Below are 15,817 nucleotides of genomic sequence, written 5' to 3' on the forward strand. Positions count from 1 at the left end.
TCTGTGGAGAGAAATCAGTTATTGTTTCGGTCGAGTGACCCTTCGTCAGAACTCTCAGAATTGAAAAGGGTCACTGGACCCGAAACGATAACTCTGATTTCTCTCCGTAGATGCTGCCAGACCTGCCGAGCTTTTCCAGCAATTTCTGTTTTTGTTTCTGATTCACAGCATCCGCAGTTCTTTCGGTTTTTACCCATTTATTACAATTTGGTGTCAACTTTTCAGTTTGGAGTAACAGCGGTTTGAAAATCCTTGCAATGATTAAAAATGAGTATATTGGAAATCGATTAGAGATTGGGTAAATCGTTCAGTTGTGGGGTAACTGGACTGGCAACAATAAACTGGACAGCACAAATGGAGACCACCCAGTATCAAACCCAACTGATCTGAAAGTTGTAAACCTCTGTTTGTAACATTGAGATACACCGGTAGTGTCACTGGCCTTGTAACGTTTTTAAAACATTTTCTTCAGAAGAAAACAGACCAATTACAGGCGGTTTAACAATTCACAATGTTTATTGAACATACAGGACCATGTTATTATTCAGAAGGTTTTAGACCTACGTTTGTACCAAGAACTCGTATAGGACTTCAACATATTTAAAATGGAAGTGCAATATTTACGTCAACAGCTAATATATATCCAGTACACAATACACATCGCGCGATGCTGCCAATATTGGAGCTATCGTGTTTTGCAGCATGTTTGTAACTCTGGCCAGGTTGCATCTTCAGTTACAATATTCGCTGGCTACCCTACATCATAGAGTCATAGAGATGTACACGGAAACAGACCCTTAGGTCCAACTCGTCCATGCCGACCAGATATCCCAACTCAATCGAGTCCCACCTGCCAGCACCCGGCGCATAACCCTCCAAACCCTTCCTATTCATATACCCATCCAGATGCCTTTTAAATATTGCAATCGTACCCAGGGAAAAGACTTTGTCTATTTATCCTATCCATGCCCCTCATGATTTAATAAACATCTATAAGGTCAGCCCCCGACCCTCCAAGGGAAACAGCCCCAGCCTATTTAACCTCTCCCTATAGCTCAAATCCTCCGACCCTGGCATCCTTGTAAATCTTTTCTGCACCCTTTCAAGTTTCACAACATCCTTCCGATAGGAAGGAGACCAGAATTGCACGCAATATTCCAACAATGGCCTAACCAATGTCCTGTACAGCCTCAACATGAAACTCCTGTACTGAGTACTCTGACTAATAAAGGAAAGCATACCAAACGCTTTCTTCACTATCCTACCTACCTATCATGTCCTGCTATTGTTACATGTACTATATTCTGAGGCATCTGGAATGCTTTCTTCATACACTTTCACAGTTGCTCTTGGAATGGCGATAGGCGACAACTTGCGTCCAACAAGAATGTATTTCCAGCTGGTCACCGACACATACAGTCTCTACTCATATTCGCCGATTCCCCATATCTGCACTAAACCGTTTGTGGATACTGTCAATCAACCTGTTCCTATCCTCTGGAAGCAAGTGGGCCTTCTTGCCCAGAGGCAGGGGCACTGCCACAAAAGCCCTCACGAAAGCATTTTGTTTCTCTTTGTCCTAGTCAAGGACGTTACTGCACAACTTTGGAGTAGGTGGCACTTGAACCCGGGCCTCTCCAAATGTAACTATGTGTCATGCTAGGATTGGAACCCACATCTCCAGAGGTTTTAGCTTGGGACTCCAGATTACTAGGCTAGTGACAGCACCATTATACCAAGCCTCCACCTTTATAGGTTTGACCAAATTGTTGAATGACCCTACCATATTTGTTTTAATCAAAAAACTGAGAATAATTCAATACCTAAGCTCCAGTAATGTAAATGCGCAACCGCGGCATCTAATGTCATAGAATGTACAGGCCATTCACCACAATGCTAATCATATCAGTTTGAAAGTTTCATGCATGGACATTATACTTAGTTTGTCTTACCTTCTTGGATACAAGTAGCCAGAAGTAACGAATCCTGTCCAGTTGCCAGGAGCTGGAAGCAAAAATAAACGTCAATCGTCGCCAGGCAAATGTTTTATTGACTTGAAAGACTTTGGGCATGAACCTGCCGTTTGAACCTTGTGATTGATGTACTAGAATTATGGGTTTGAACAGCGATGTTAGCGTCTCTCCCCATCCAGTTTCTTTCAGCGCAATGAATACGTTTCTGATCCTTTGGTCAACAGTTACACGTTGAACTCCCGCAGAAAACGTTTTAAAAGGTGCCTTCCGAGGCAGATGTTCCCCAGTTTAGACCATCAGCATCCTTTGAAATTCAAGATTGGTCTGAACTGTCAAGGACACGCCTGCTTTAAGTGCTTAGTAACTGTCTTGACCAAGCTTCAATAAATGTATTAAACATTTTGCAATTCAAGTGTATTTGGTATAATTTTAAAAATATATTTTAAAAAGACGCAAGAAATTTCATATCAGTTTCAACAGGGCAAAAAGGCAAAAGACCATGATGAACATTAATCAGGAGAGGAACTTAAGAGGAAAATGTGACATAAATGTAAAAAAAAATGCGTTATACAGAAATCTATGGGAAACTGACACTTATGTATCATAGCTAAATAAAAATAATATTTTGTTATTTCTCCATCGGATAGTTTTCTCAGAGCATTGATTATTCTAAGGTTTAACGTTAAATAGCCGCGTCCATTCTATTACGAAAACGTGGGAGAGGTGACCCAATCGAACCTACCTTTGCTATTGGTTCAGTGGAGGATGCCGAGAACCATCCACCGCACCTGCTTTTATAAGAAGAATGTTGCCCACATAGCGGCTGGCTTCTCCAAATATGGAAAATGTGACAATTGGCCCGATTCATTGACCCGACGCGGTTGCCAACTATCTTTTTCCCAACGAAGAGTTATAATTAGTCGAAAAGCGTACAACCCCTTAGATATTGGAATGACGGAGTCATTAATCTTCCTGCCACTAAAACATATTATCAGTCGATCCGACGCTGATAGACAGCCTCAGCAATGTTTATATAAACCAGTGAATGATACCTCTACCAAATTGCCTCAGTTGGAGTTGCACAGCAGAGACCAAGACTAGTCTAAGTGTCATTTATTATGGTTTTCAATTATCGAGAGTTGTGTAGGTAAATAACAATTTCAGTCTGGTGTAAGTGAATGCTGCATTGGCAAGAGGCTAGACCTGTTTTTAACTGGAAAGGGGATTTTGTGGGCGGAAGGAAAATTATAAAAGTAACTATAGCGGGAACGTGGAGACGACCTGAAACTGCGGCTTAACTGGGGATGTATCTGTTATCAGGATGTAACCTTGATTTGAAAAGATGAGTGGTGGAAATATCCCAGATTGTGATGATTTAACAGATTAAAACATCGCTGTACCGGATTATTTGCTATCCATTACTTTCAATGGAAGCAAGCCACAAAATACATTTCCAGAGAATTGGAGGTGCCGATGTTGGACTGGGGTGTACAAAGTTAAAAATCACACCACACCAGGTTAAGTCCTAAAATGACTTTGCAGCTCTTGAGAAGTCGTTACTTGCCGTCATCGCCAATAATCCTTCATCAGCCAGTTCTAGCTCCTCAATCAGTTTCTTAGTCTAACTGAACTTCATAGTTTGCATTAGAGAAATCCAGAGAATTCATTACTTTATACACTTATTAAACGCTTAGGACATCAACGCCATTTGCTAGCTCGCCTCTAAGTTACAGCCCATCTTGACTTTGAACTGTATCGTTTTGTCTACAGTGTCGCAGGGTCAAAATCTGGAACCTCCTATTTAACTGCGCTGCCGGTGTCTTTACTGCCTCAACTACCGCTTTCTATTAGGGACTGGCAAGAAATACTGGCCTTGCCAAAGACACTCACATCTCAGGAACTAATGAAAAATAAATTTAAATTAAGCCCCCCAAAAATTTGCAACCAAGACACATATGCAAACGTAGTGGCTGTAGTACCGCCTGCCTCAGGCTGTCTACTTCTTAGTGGAGTGAACAGGCTTGGCTCCCTGTTTTAAATTCTTACAATCACACTTTAGTGCTAGACTGTATAAATCAGCGTGGTCCCCTGGTTTCCCTGCTGTCTGTCTGTGATCTGCTTTTCTCTTTTTCATTCCTGCTTTGGGAAGAGCTTGTGTGGTCTGACAGACTCCCGCAATCAGTGACGTGCCGGTTAGATTAGAGGGTGCATAAAAACCAAGCGGCGTTCGGGATCTCCCTCCTTCGGGATCTGGAGCGGAACTCTGTCGGAGAGCGCCGCAGGTTTGTTGCTTTCTGAATTACGACAAGGATCGCTCCCAAATCTAAGAATAATTTTTTAAAAAGCATGCTTGAACCAAATTTACTTTCGAGTAAGTAGCTGTTGAGGAGAAAGTCAATTGGACAGAACGCACTGGGAATTCAGTGACATTAGGTGAGGAACTCCAGTAAGAGGCGTTCTGGTATTTGGTTCTTGGGTAATTAGGGCAAAATTATGACTTCGCAAGATGTGTAATGAACTGTTTCTTTTTCACGACCATTTTAAAATGATCGATAATAAACGAGATACATAGACTCCGCTCCCGTTTGATGCTAACGTGCACATGCCCAGGCAGTTAATTTACTAAACAAAAACCCGAAAGAACTGCGGGTGCTCGAAATCAGGAACAAAAAAAAACAGCAATTGCTGGAAAAGTTCAGCAGATCTGGCAGCATCTGTGGAGATAAATCAGAGTTAACGTTTCGCGTCGGGTCGGGAAGGGTCGATCCTTCCTCTGAACTGTTAATCTACTGCATGAAGGGTTCTTGCGTTTCTTTTAATGCTTGGTGGTTCAACCCCTAAAATATCACCCTTCTCTACAACAAGTAAACAATCTGAAAGGCAAGAAGGAAAGTTCCTTACAAAAGAGACCTAAAGGGAAAAGAGACCTAAAGGGAAAAGAGACCTAAAGGGCAACTTTTTTTCACACAGAGGGTGGTACCAGCTGCCAGTGGAAGTGGCGGAGGCTGGTATAATTGCAACATTGAAGAGACATTTGGATGGGTATATGAATAGGAAGGGTTTGGAGGGATATGGGCCAGCTGCTGGCAGGTGGGACTAGATTGGGTTGGGATATCTGGTCGGCATGGATGATTTGGACCGAAGGTCTGTTTCCATGCTGTACATCTCTATGACTCTATGACTATATGGTCAGTATCTATCTGAAGTGTCCCATTATTACAACGCGTCACATTCATTACTGTGAGCCACATGTCACATTTCCAACATTGCATGTTCCATTGTGTGGCTGGAAAGTCAATGCACCACTTCCCCACCCCCTCGCCTACCCCCCAAGAAAAAGAACAATTTATGAGGAATCAGGCTCCACTAGTAAGAATTTGAGACTAAATGTCCCAAATGTCTCTGACTTCACAACCACTGTTGGCAGTACATTCCATGCACATACCACTCTCTGCATAAAGAACCTACCTCTGACATCTCCCCTATGCCTTCCTCCAATCACCTTAAAATTATGACCATTGGTGACAGCCATATCTGCCCTGAGGAGAAGTCTCTAGCTATCTACTCTATCTATGCCTCTCATTACCTTGTACACTTCTATCAAGTCACCTCTCTTCCTTTTCTCCAGTGTGAAAAGCCCTAGCTCACTCAACTTCTTTTCATAAGACATGCCCTCCAATCCAGGCAGCATCTTGGTAAACCTCCTCTGCACCCTCTCTAAAGTACCTACATTCTTCCTATAATAAGGTGACCAGTGGAGTAAATTGAGGGATGTGTAGGTTAGGTTCATCTTCAATTAAGATAAATGCCTGACACAACATTGTGGGCCAAAGGGCCTGTACTGTCCTGTACTGTTCTATGTTCTATATTCATCTCTGTTTGGTTTCATTAGTTGGATGCTGTAATGTGCTGTCAATGTGTTCTACAGCAGTCGTCGATTATCAGGCTCTGCATCACATACATTGTGTAAGTGCAGAGATGAATTAGAGCACTTTTCCCATTGGAAAATTGCTATCATACAATAAACACTGAATAAAACACTGTCTGGGAATTCTGTGTGTCATGACCTGAAATGATTTAAATCTACAGCTCTTTAAAACTGAAAATAAAAGTTTCTGCAGCTTACACTTATGTTTTCCATCTGTTGCTGGAATGCATTGATTGACAGCGTACACAGTATAGCTTTAAAAAGAAACACGGTCATAAGTTTTAGTAATTTTAATAGGCTTCTCTGTCTATGAGTTGCAATTGTTTCTGCCAGCTGAGTCCATTATGAATACTTGGGTAAGCTCCAAGGTATCCACAACCACCTAGTTCAACAATTGGACTGACAGATTAACTTTGAATAATGTCTCAAAACTGTCTTGATTTGTGACAACAAATTAATGACATGAGGGGATCTTAGGTTTTTTTGAATGGCTTTTTTGAAGTGAAGGTTCTTTTCAGCATGAATTGTGTTACTATGATAGCTTTGTTAGATTGTTAGAAGTTTTTTTTAAATGCCCATTTCAAAGAGGTCTCTGAGGTATATAGAGTCGAGATTTGCAGCATGGAAATAGACCCTTTCGCTTAACTTATCCATGTTACCCAGCTTTTGCATTTAAACTAGTGGCATTTGCGTGTGTTTGGTCCATATCCCTCCATGAGAGAAAATGAGGATTGCAGATGTTGGAGAGTCAGAGTCAAAGTGTGGCATTGCAAAAGCACAGCAGGTCAGGCAGCATTCTAGGAGCAGGAGAGTCGATGTTTGTGCCGAATTTGAGGGTTAGATCCAGGATGAGGTGGGGGGAAGGGAGGTTTGGAAACTAGTGAAATCAACATTGATGCCATATGGTTGAAGGGTCCCAAGGCAGAAGATGAGGTGCTCTTCCTCCAGATGTTGGGTGGCTTGAATTTGGTGGTGGATGAGGCCTAGGACTTGTGTCTCCTTGGTGGAGTGGGATAGAAGGAGCTTCATCACCTGATGAAGGAGCGTCGCTCCGAAAGCTAGTGTGCTTCCAATTAAACCTGTTGGACTATAACCTGGTGTTGTGTGAGTTTTAACTTGGTGGATTGGGAAGGGGAGTTGAAGTGGTCAGCCACAGGGTGGTGGGGTTGTTTGGTGTTTGTGTCCAAGAGATGTTCCCTGAAATGTTCCACGAGTTGACGTTCTGTCTCCCCAGTGTAGAGGAGACCACATCAAGAGCAATGGACACAGTAGATGAGGTGGATGAAAGTGCAGGAAAATCTCTGCTGGATGTGAAAAGTTCCTTTGGGGCCTTGGACAGAGGTGAGGTGGGAAGTATGGGTGCAGGTTTTACACCTCTTGCAGCGGCAAAGGAAGGTGCTGGATGTGGAGGGTGGAATGGTGGGGGACTGTGGACCTAACGAGGGGGCCACAGAGGGAATGGTCTCTGCAGAACGCAGGCAGGGTTGGGAAGGGAAATGTGTCTCTGGTGGTGGGGTCTGATTGTAAGTGGCAGATTAGGACCAGGGCGGTTCTATCCTTGTTGCAGTTGGAGGGGTGGAATTCAAGGGCAGAGGTGTGGAAAGTGGAGGGGATGCACTGGAGGGCATTGTTGATCACGTGCAAGGGGAGATTGTGGTCCTGGAAATCAGAGGCCATCTGGGATGTCCTGAAATGGCATTGCTCCTCCTGGGAGCAGATACGGCAGAGGCTAAGGAATTCAGAGTAAGGGATCGCATTTATATAGGAAAAGGGGTGGGAGGAGATGTAGCCCTGATTGCTGTGGGGGCTGGTGGGTTTGGAATAGATGTCTGTGCTGAGTCAGTCACTGGAGATGGAGACGGAGAGGTCCAGGAAGGTGAGAGGGATGTTGGAAATGGTCCAGGTGAGCTTAAGGTCAGGGTGGAAGGTGTAAGTAAAGTTGAGGAACTGCTCCACCTCCTTGTGGGAGCAGGAGTTGGCACCAATACAGTCATCAATATATCGGAGGAAGAGGTGGGGGATGCCGCCAGTGTAACATATCCCTCCATACCTATCCCATCAATGTACTTGTCCAAATGTTTCTTAAATAATGAAATTGTACTCTCCGCCACCAACTCAGGCAGCCCATTCCAGCCGTTCAGCACCCTCTGTGTGAAAACATTGCTCCTATCTCACCTTAAACCAATGCCCTCTAGTTTTAGATTCCTCTACCGTAGAGAAAACAGTTGGCTATCTACTTTATCTATCGTTAAAGATAAAAAACTGCAGATGCTGGACAAGGTCGTAACGCAGGAGGCTGGAAGAACACAGCAAGCCAGGCAGCATCAGGAGGCAGAGAGTCAACATTTCGGGTGTAACTCTTCTTCAGGACGTCACCACCTCCTGATGCTTCCGGCTTGCAGTGTTTTCCCAGCCTCCTGCTTGTTACCTACTTTATCTATGCCTCTCATAATTTTAAAGACCACTTTAAGGTCACCCCTCAGTTTCCTACACTTCAGGCAAAGAAGACTGGATCTAAAAGTTAAAGTTCTAAATTGGAGGAAGGCCAATTTTGATCGCATTAAGCAAGAACTTTCAAAAGTTAATTGGCGGCAGATGTTCACAGGTAAAGGAACGGCTGGAAGTTGGGAAGGGTTCAAAAATGAGATAATGAGAGTCCAGAGACAGTGTGTTCCTGTTAGGGTGAAAGGAAAGATTGGTAGGTGTAGGGAAAGCTGGATGACCAGAGAAAATGAGGTTTTGGTTAAGAGAAAGAAGGAAGACAGCAGAGATCAAGTGAATCTTTAGAAGGATATAAAGGCAGTAGGAGTGTACTTAAAAGGGAAATCAAGAGGGCAAAAAGAGGATATGAGGTAGCTTTGGCAAATAGGGTTAAGGAGAATCCCAAGGGATTTTATAAATACATTAAGGATGAAAGGGTAAAAAGGGAGCAAATAGGGCCCCTCAAAGATCAGCAAGGCAGCCTATGCTGTGGAACCACAAGAGATGGAAGAGATACTAAACAAATATTTTGCATTAGTGTTTACTGTAGAGAAGAACATGGAAGATATAGAATGTGAGGAAATAGATTGTGACATCTTGAAAAATGTCCATATTTCAGAGGAGGAGGTGCTGGATGTCTTAAATCGCATAAAGGTGGATAAATCCCCAGGACTTTGTGGGAAGCTAAGGAAGTGTTTGCTGGGCCCATTGTTGAGATATTTGTATCATTGATAGTCACAGGTGAGATGCCCGAAGACTGGAAGTAGACTAGCCCCAGCCTATTCAGCCTCTCCCTATAGCTCAAGCCCTCCAACCCTGGCAACATCCTTGTAAATCTTTTCTGAACCCTTTCAAGTTTCACAACTCCCTTCCGATAGGAGGGAGACTAGAATTGCACACAATTTTCCAAAAGTGGCCTAACTAATGTCCTGTACAGCTGCAACATAACCTCCCAACTCTTATACTCAATGTTCTGACCAATAAAAGAAAGCATACCAAATGCCTTCTTCAGTATCCCAATTACTGCACGGTGGCTCAGTGGTTAGCACTGCTGCCTCACAGTGCCGGGGACCCGGGTTTGATTCCAGCCTCGGGTGACTGTCTGTATGGAATTTTCACATTCTCCCTGTCTTTGCGTGGGTTTTCTCCAGGTGCTCTGGCTTCCTCCCACAATCCAAAGACTTGCAGGTTAGGAGAAGTGGCCATGCTACATTGTCCATAATGTTCAATGATGTGTAGGTTAGATGCATTAATCAGGGGTAAATATAGGTTAGTAAGGTAGGGGTGGGTTACTCTTCAGAGGGTCACTGTGGACCTGTTGGGCCGAAGGGCCTGTTCCCACACTGGAGGGATTCTAATTCATACCTGTGACTCCACTTTCAAGGAACTATGAACCTGCATTTCAATGACTCTTTGTTCAGCAACACTTCCCAGGACCTTACCATTAAGTGTATAAGTCCTGCCCTGATTTGCCTTTCCAAAATGCAGCACCTCACATTTATCAAAATTAAAATCCATCTGCCACTCCTCAGCCCATTGGCCCACCTGATCAAAATTCCATTTCACTCTGAAATAGCCTTCTTTGTTGTCCATTACACCTCCAATTTTGATGTTATCTGCAAACTTACTAAATGTATCTCCTATGTTCACATCCAAATCATTTATATAAATGATGAAAAGCAGTGGACCCATCATCAATCCTTGTGGCACACCGATGGTCACAGGTCTCCAGTCTGAAAAGCAACCCTCCACCACCCCCCTGTTGTCTATATCCAAGTGGCTAGTTCTCTCTGTATTCCAAGAGATCTAACCTGGCTAACCAGTCTACCATGAGGAGCCTTGTCGAATGCCTTACCGAAGTCGGTATAGATCATGTCTACCACTCAAACCTCATCAATCCTCTTTGTTATTTCTTTAAAAAACTCAATCAAGTTAGTGAGACTTGATGTCCCATGCACAAAGCCATGTTGACTATCCCTAATCAGTCCTTGCCTTTCCAATAATGTAAATCCTGTCTCTTAAGATTTCCTCCAACAATTTGCCCACCACCTATGTTAGGCTCACCGGTCTACAATTCCCTGGTTTTCCTTACCACCTTTCTTAAATTTCTTTGGAGCATTGGTGGCGTTATAAACGTTTATAAAATAATGAAGGGTATGGCTAGAGTGAATCGATAAGGTCATTTCCTGGTGAAAGAGTCCAAAACTATAGGACATATGTTTAGGTGAGAGGGAAAAGATTTAAAAGGGACTCGGGGAAAAATAAGGTGGTATGTGTATTGTATGAGTTGCCAGAGGAAGTGATGGAGGCTGATACACTTACAACATTTAAAAGGCATCTGGATGGGTATTTGAATAGGAAGAGTTTAGAGGAAAATGGGACTAGATTAATTTCGGATACCTGGTCAGCAGGTTATAGTTCAACAAGTTTATTTGGAAACACTAGCTTTCAGAATGCTGCTCCTTCATCACCAGAGGGGCCTGTTTGTGTGCTGTACATCTCTATGACTCTAATTCCTAGGCTAGCCAGCTTCTCCCTGTAACTCAAACCTTCCAGTCCAGGTAGCATCCTAGTAAATTTTTTCTCCACTCTTTCTAATTTAATAATATTTTTAATTCATGCAGTACTCCAAATGTAGCCTTACCAATGTCTTGTGCAGCTGCAACAAAGTGTCCTAATCCTATACTCAGTGCCCTGACTGATGAAAGCAATCATGCTGACAGCCTTCTTCACCATCCTGTCTATGTGGGACTCCACTTTCAAGGAGCTATGAACCAATTCCCCTAGATCTCTTTGTTCTGTAACCCCCCCCCCCCGGGCCCTATCATTGATTGTGTTAGTCACACCCAAAATTAAACTCCAACTGCCATTCCTCAGCGCACTGGCTCAGTTGATCAAGTTCTCGCTGTATTCCCAGATAACCTTCTTCTCTATCTGCTCTACCATCAATCTTGGTGTCATCCACAAACTTACCAACCATACCTCCTAAATTCTCATCCAAATCATTTAGGTAAATGACAAATAACAGTAGATCAGCAACAATGCCTGTGGCACATCATTGGTCACAGGCCTCCAATCTGAAAAATAACCATCCACCAAGACCCTCTGTCTTCTACTGTCAAGCCAATTTTGTATCCAATTGGCTAGCTTTCCCTGGATCCTATGAGATTTAACCTTACTCTACAACCTGCCATGCAGTACCAAGTTCATGTAGACAATATCTACTGCACTGCACCTCATCCACCATCTTGGTCACCCCTTCAAAAAACTCAATCAAATTTGTGAGACACAATTTCCCATGCACAAAGCCATGCTGACCATCCTAAATCCTTGCCTCTCTAAATGCCTGTATATCCTGTCTCTCAGAAACCCCTCGAACATGTTATCCTCCACAGATGTTAGGTTCACTTATTTGTAGTTCCCAGGCATTTCCCTCAGCCTTTTGTAATAAGGGCACAACATTAGCCACCTTCCAATCTTCGGAAACTTCACCTGTGGCTGTCGATGAAACAAATTTCTCTGCAAAGAGTTCGCAATTTGTTCCCTAGTCTCCTACAAAGCCCTGGGATATATTTCATCAGGTCCTGGGACTTTATCCACTTTATTGCATTTTAAGACTTCCAGCACATCCTCTTCTGCACTGTGAACTCTCTTCAAGTCATCACTATTTATTTCACTAATATCCCTAGCATCCATGCCTTTCTTGACAGTAGATACTCACAAGAAATATTCATTTAGGATCTCACCTACCTCATGTGGTTCCATGCATAGATGGACTTGTTGATCCTTAAGGGGTCCAATTCCCTCCCTAGTTACACTTTTGTCCTTCATGTACTTGTAGAATCTCTGGAGTTTCCTTTACTTTATCTGCCAAAACCATCACATGTCCCCTTTTAGTCCTCCTGATTTCTCTCTTAAGTGTACTCTGACACCCTCTGTACTCCTCAAGGAATTCACTTGATCACAGCTGTATATACGTGACATATGCCTCCTTTTTCTTGAGCAGGGCCTCAACAACTCTAGTCATCCAGTAGGATGCCCTACTCCTGCCAGCCTTCATGCATAAACACAACATGCTGACCCTGAACTCTCATGAACTCACTTTTGAAAGCCTCTCACTTACCAGATGTCCCTTTGCATGCAAACAACCTCCCCAATCGACTTTTGAAAGTTCCTGTTCAAATCCCACCATGGCAGATGGTGGAATTTGAATTCAATAAATATCTGGAATTAAGAGTTGAATGCTGACCATGAATCCATTGTCAATTATTGGAAAAACCCATCTGGTTCACTGTTCTCTTTTAGGAAAGAGACCTGTTGTCTTTACCTGGTTTGGCCTACACGTGACTCCAGATGCACAGCAATGTGGTTGACTCTTAACTGCCCTCTGGGCAATTAGGGATGGGCAATAAATGCTGCCTGGCCAGCAATGCTCTCATCCTGTGAATGAATAAAGTAAAATAAAAACTTTTAACTTGTGGACCAGATCTATTCTTTTCCATAGGTATTATAAATCTAATGGAATTGTGGTCACTAGTCCTAAAGTGCTCCCCCACTATTACTTCCATCACTTACCCTGCCTTATTTCCCAAGAGGAAGTCAAGTTTTTCCCCTTCTCCAGTAGGGCTATCTACATATTGCATGAAAACTTCTTTATGACTACATTTAACAAATTTCTCTCTATCCAAGCCCTTAACACTATGGCAGTCCCAGTTGATGTAAGGAAAGTTAAAATCCCGTGCTTTTACAATCCTATTATTCTTGCAGCAATCTGTGATCTGCTTACATATTTGCTCCTCCATCTCCCGCTAACTATTGGAGGGATAATAGTACAATTTTATTAAAATGATCTCCCCATTTTATTTCTCAGTTCTACATGTAGACTCAGTGGATGAATCCTCAAGAATGTCCTCTCTTAGTACTACCGTGATGTTCTTCCTAATCAAAAATGCAACTCCCCCTCCTCTCTAGCCCACCCTTCTATCCTTCCAGTAGCATCTGTACCCCAGAACATTGGATTGCCAGTCCTGTCCTGGCTCAGCTATGTTTCAGCTAATAGCTATAATATCCCAGTCCCATATACCCATACATGCCTCAAATTCATTTGCCTTACCTGTCAGTTCTCTTGCATTAAAATAAACGCAGTTTAAACCAAACTTGCCTTGTTTCCTGTCACGCTTTCACCTACCATATCTAGCATGAGGATGATCAACTCAGCCTTTATTATTTGACTTGCTCTCATTAAGTTCTGAACCTTCTGTTTTGTCTCCCTACTGCTATAAATCCTATCCCTCTGCCAGACTAGTTTAAACCCTCCTGAGTGGCTCTAGCAAATCTCCCTGCCAGGATATTGGTTCCCCCTCTATTAGTGGATATGGGATGAGCAGATACAGAGGATGCATGGAGGGGCATGAAGAGGGCAAGGGGAATATGAAGGGCTGTGGGGAATGTGAGGGGCATGGATTCATTTGTGGTTAACAGAAATGAGTGCTGACGGCTTGAGGGCCTTACATTCATCATCAAGACAGAACCAATGTCCCAAAAATGGAGGTGAAATTTCTAACCGGTTGGCTAGAATGTTTAACTTTTTAACTTTGTTTCTTTATTTTTCTGCTTTGTATCTAAGATTCTGCACCTTTAAGATGGCACCATAATTGGCGACTTGTAAAGTTTCCACTGTACTCATGTGAGTACACGTTACAACAAACATAATTCTAATTGATATCTGGCCACCTCCCCCAACACCTTTGCCCCGCGGTGAACTTTTGAAAGGAGGTATATTTGTTGAATCAGAAAGTTTCCGAATTTGACCTTAACACCTCCTCCAAGATAATTTGGCCTTTTGGTTTTTTTTTATCTGTTTCAACCATTTGAAATTTTTCATGTTCAAACTGTAACAAACAAAATAAAAATAATTAAATGACTACTAGATATGATTCAAAATTGCAAGCATTTTACAAAAGACAGCTGAAATTAGGATGAAAAGGCTTTAAGTCTTCCTCTCACCCTCTTACATTCTCTCTCACAGGTGCCATGAATTGCTTCCATTTTTGGAATACGAACAAAAATGTACAATTACTGGAGTCTTTCAATTTAGTTTCATTTTTCAAAATTAGTGATCTTTTACTAATTTTGCAACATATAAACAAAACCTACATTCAAATACACAAGCCTTTAGCTAAGTGAAAGCAGTCTGGATATAATTTCTGTAATTAAAACTTTTTCTTTTGTTCTCTTTGACTTCTTTAAATAATTGAGCTGATTTGAGAAACATACTGAGGAGGACAATAATGTTTGCAACTTTCTACAACAGACAATCTCAGAAGATGAGCATCCCAGAAAATAAGCATTCCAGAAGAAGTCAAAAATCACAGCCACAATGCTCAATGCACTAGAAGATCAAGAATTTTCATAATCGTAACTTAGCGATATGTCCGACATGTTCAAACCTCAGAATTTGTCAATGATTCACTGAATGCATTCTCTAAATATAACCAAGCTAACACATATTCTAACCTTGCAACTTATTCATGTTGTAGTATAAGTTATGATCCAAAAACTAAGCTCCTTCTTCTTTAACAGCGTAACAATTCTACCTTTGCACTTGTAATTTTATTACTTAATTGCATATATCTCACATTCTTAACTTTTCTCATGGGCGTAATTGTACCGTATAGATGTTCAAAGTAATATTTCATCACAGATAGCTGACCTGTTGAGTATTTTCTGTTACTGAATAAAGTACTACTGAGTACTCCAATTTTGTCCTTACTTTGTCTTTGATTGTGGTATTTAACTAATTTTGCAGGATTGTGCATGCCATTCTCAGGTGATGGCTCTAAGTGTATCTATTGAGATAGTTTAGACTGTAATTTATTACAGTTCAAAGGTGTGTCAATCAGCTGGTGTGTAAACTTTAAGATATGACTTGTAGATCCCTGTTCTCCTTCTGTGTATTTAAGAAAAGATAGAAAATATTAGTCGAGTGCTGATATCCCAAATTTGTTGGTGTGTTGCATTTTGTTACAATGATATTTGTGATGCATAATGTGGTAACTCTGATGTACTAAGAATAGTTTAGCATTGGCTTACAAGAAAATCTTACATCCAGCAGTTTTAAGATATTCATACATCTTTGTGCATTGATGAGTATATCAAATCAATGAAAAACTCTTCTTACAGTTTTTTAAATCACTTGTAGAATGTGAGCTTCATTGTCTGGGCCAGCATTTATTGCCTATCCCTAGCTGCCCTCGAGGAGGCGCTTGAAGTGCTGTTGTCCATGTACTGTAGGCAGACTCACAACGTTATTAGGGAGGGACTTCCAGGATTTTGACCCAACAACCCTGATATAATTCCATGTCAAGATGTGAGTGGCTCAGGAGAAAGTGAGGACTGCGGATGCTGGAGATCAGAGTTGAGTGTGGTGCTGGAA

General features: G+C 42.1%; 1 protein-coding gene across 1 annotated transcript in view; it reads right to left on the minus strand.

Moving 5' to 3' along the window:
- The window catches only part of LOC122562022 (myosin-1B), a 33,074-nt gene extending 30,327 nt beyond the window's left edge, over positions 1-2,747 (minus strand). Inside the window, exons 1-2 of the mRNA XM_043714425.1 lie at positions 2,716-2,747; positions 1,953-2,004 (exon numbers count right to left, since the gene is read on the minus strand). The gene's annotated coding sequence lies outside the window, so the exon portion shown is untranslated. The remainder of the gene's footprint in view (positions 1-1,952; positions 2,005-2,715) is intronic.
- Between the last annotated feature and the right edge of the window lie 13,070 nt (positions 2,748-15,817).

Source organism: Chiloscyllium plagiosum, chromosome 24, assembly GCF_004010195.1.
Source record: "Chiloscyllium plagiosum isolate BGI_BamShark_2017 chromosome 24, ASM401019v2, whole genome shotgun sequence".
In the NCBI taxonomy this organism is placed as follows: domain Eukaryota; kingdom Metazoa; phylum Chordata; class Chondrichthyes; order Orectolobiformes; family Hemiscylliidae; genus Chiloscyllium; species Chiloscyllium plagiosum.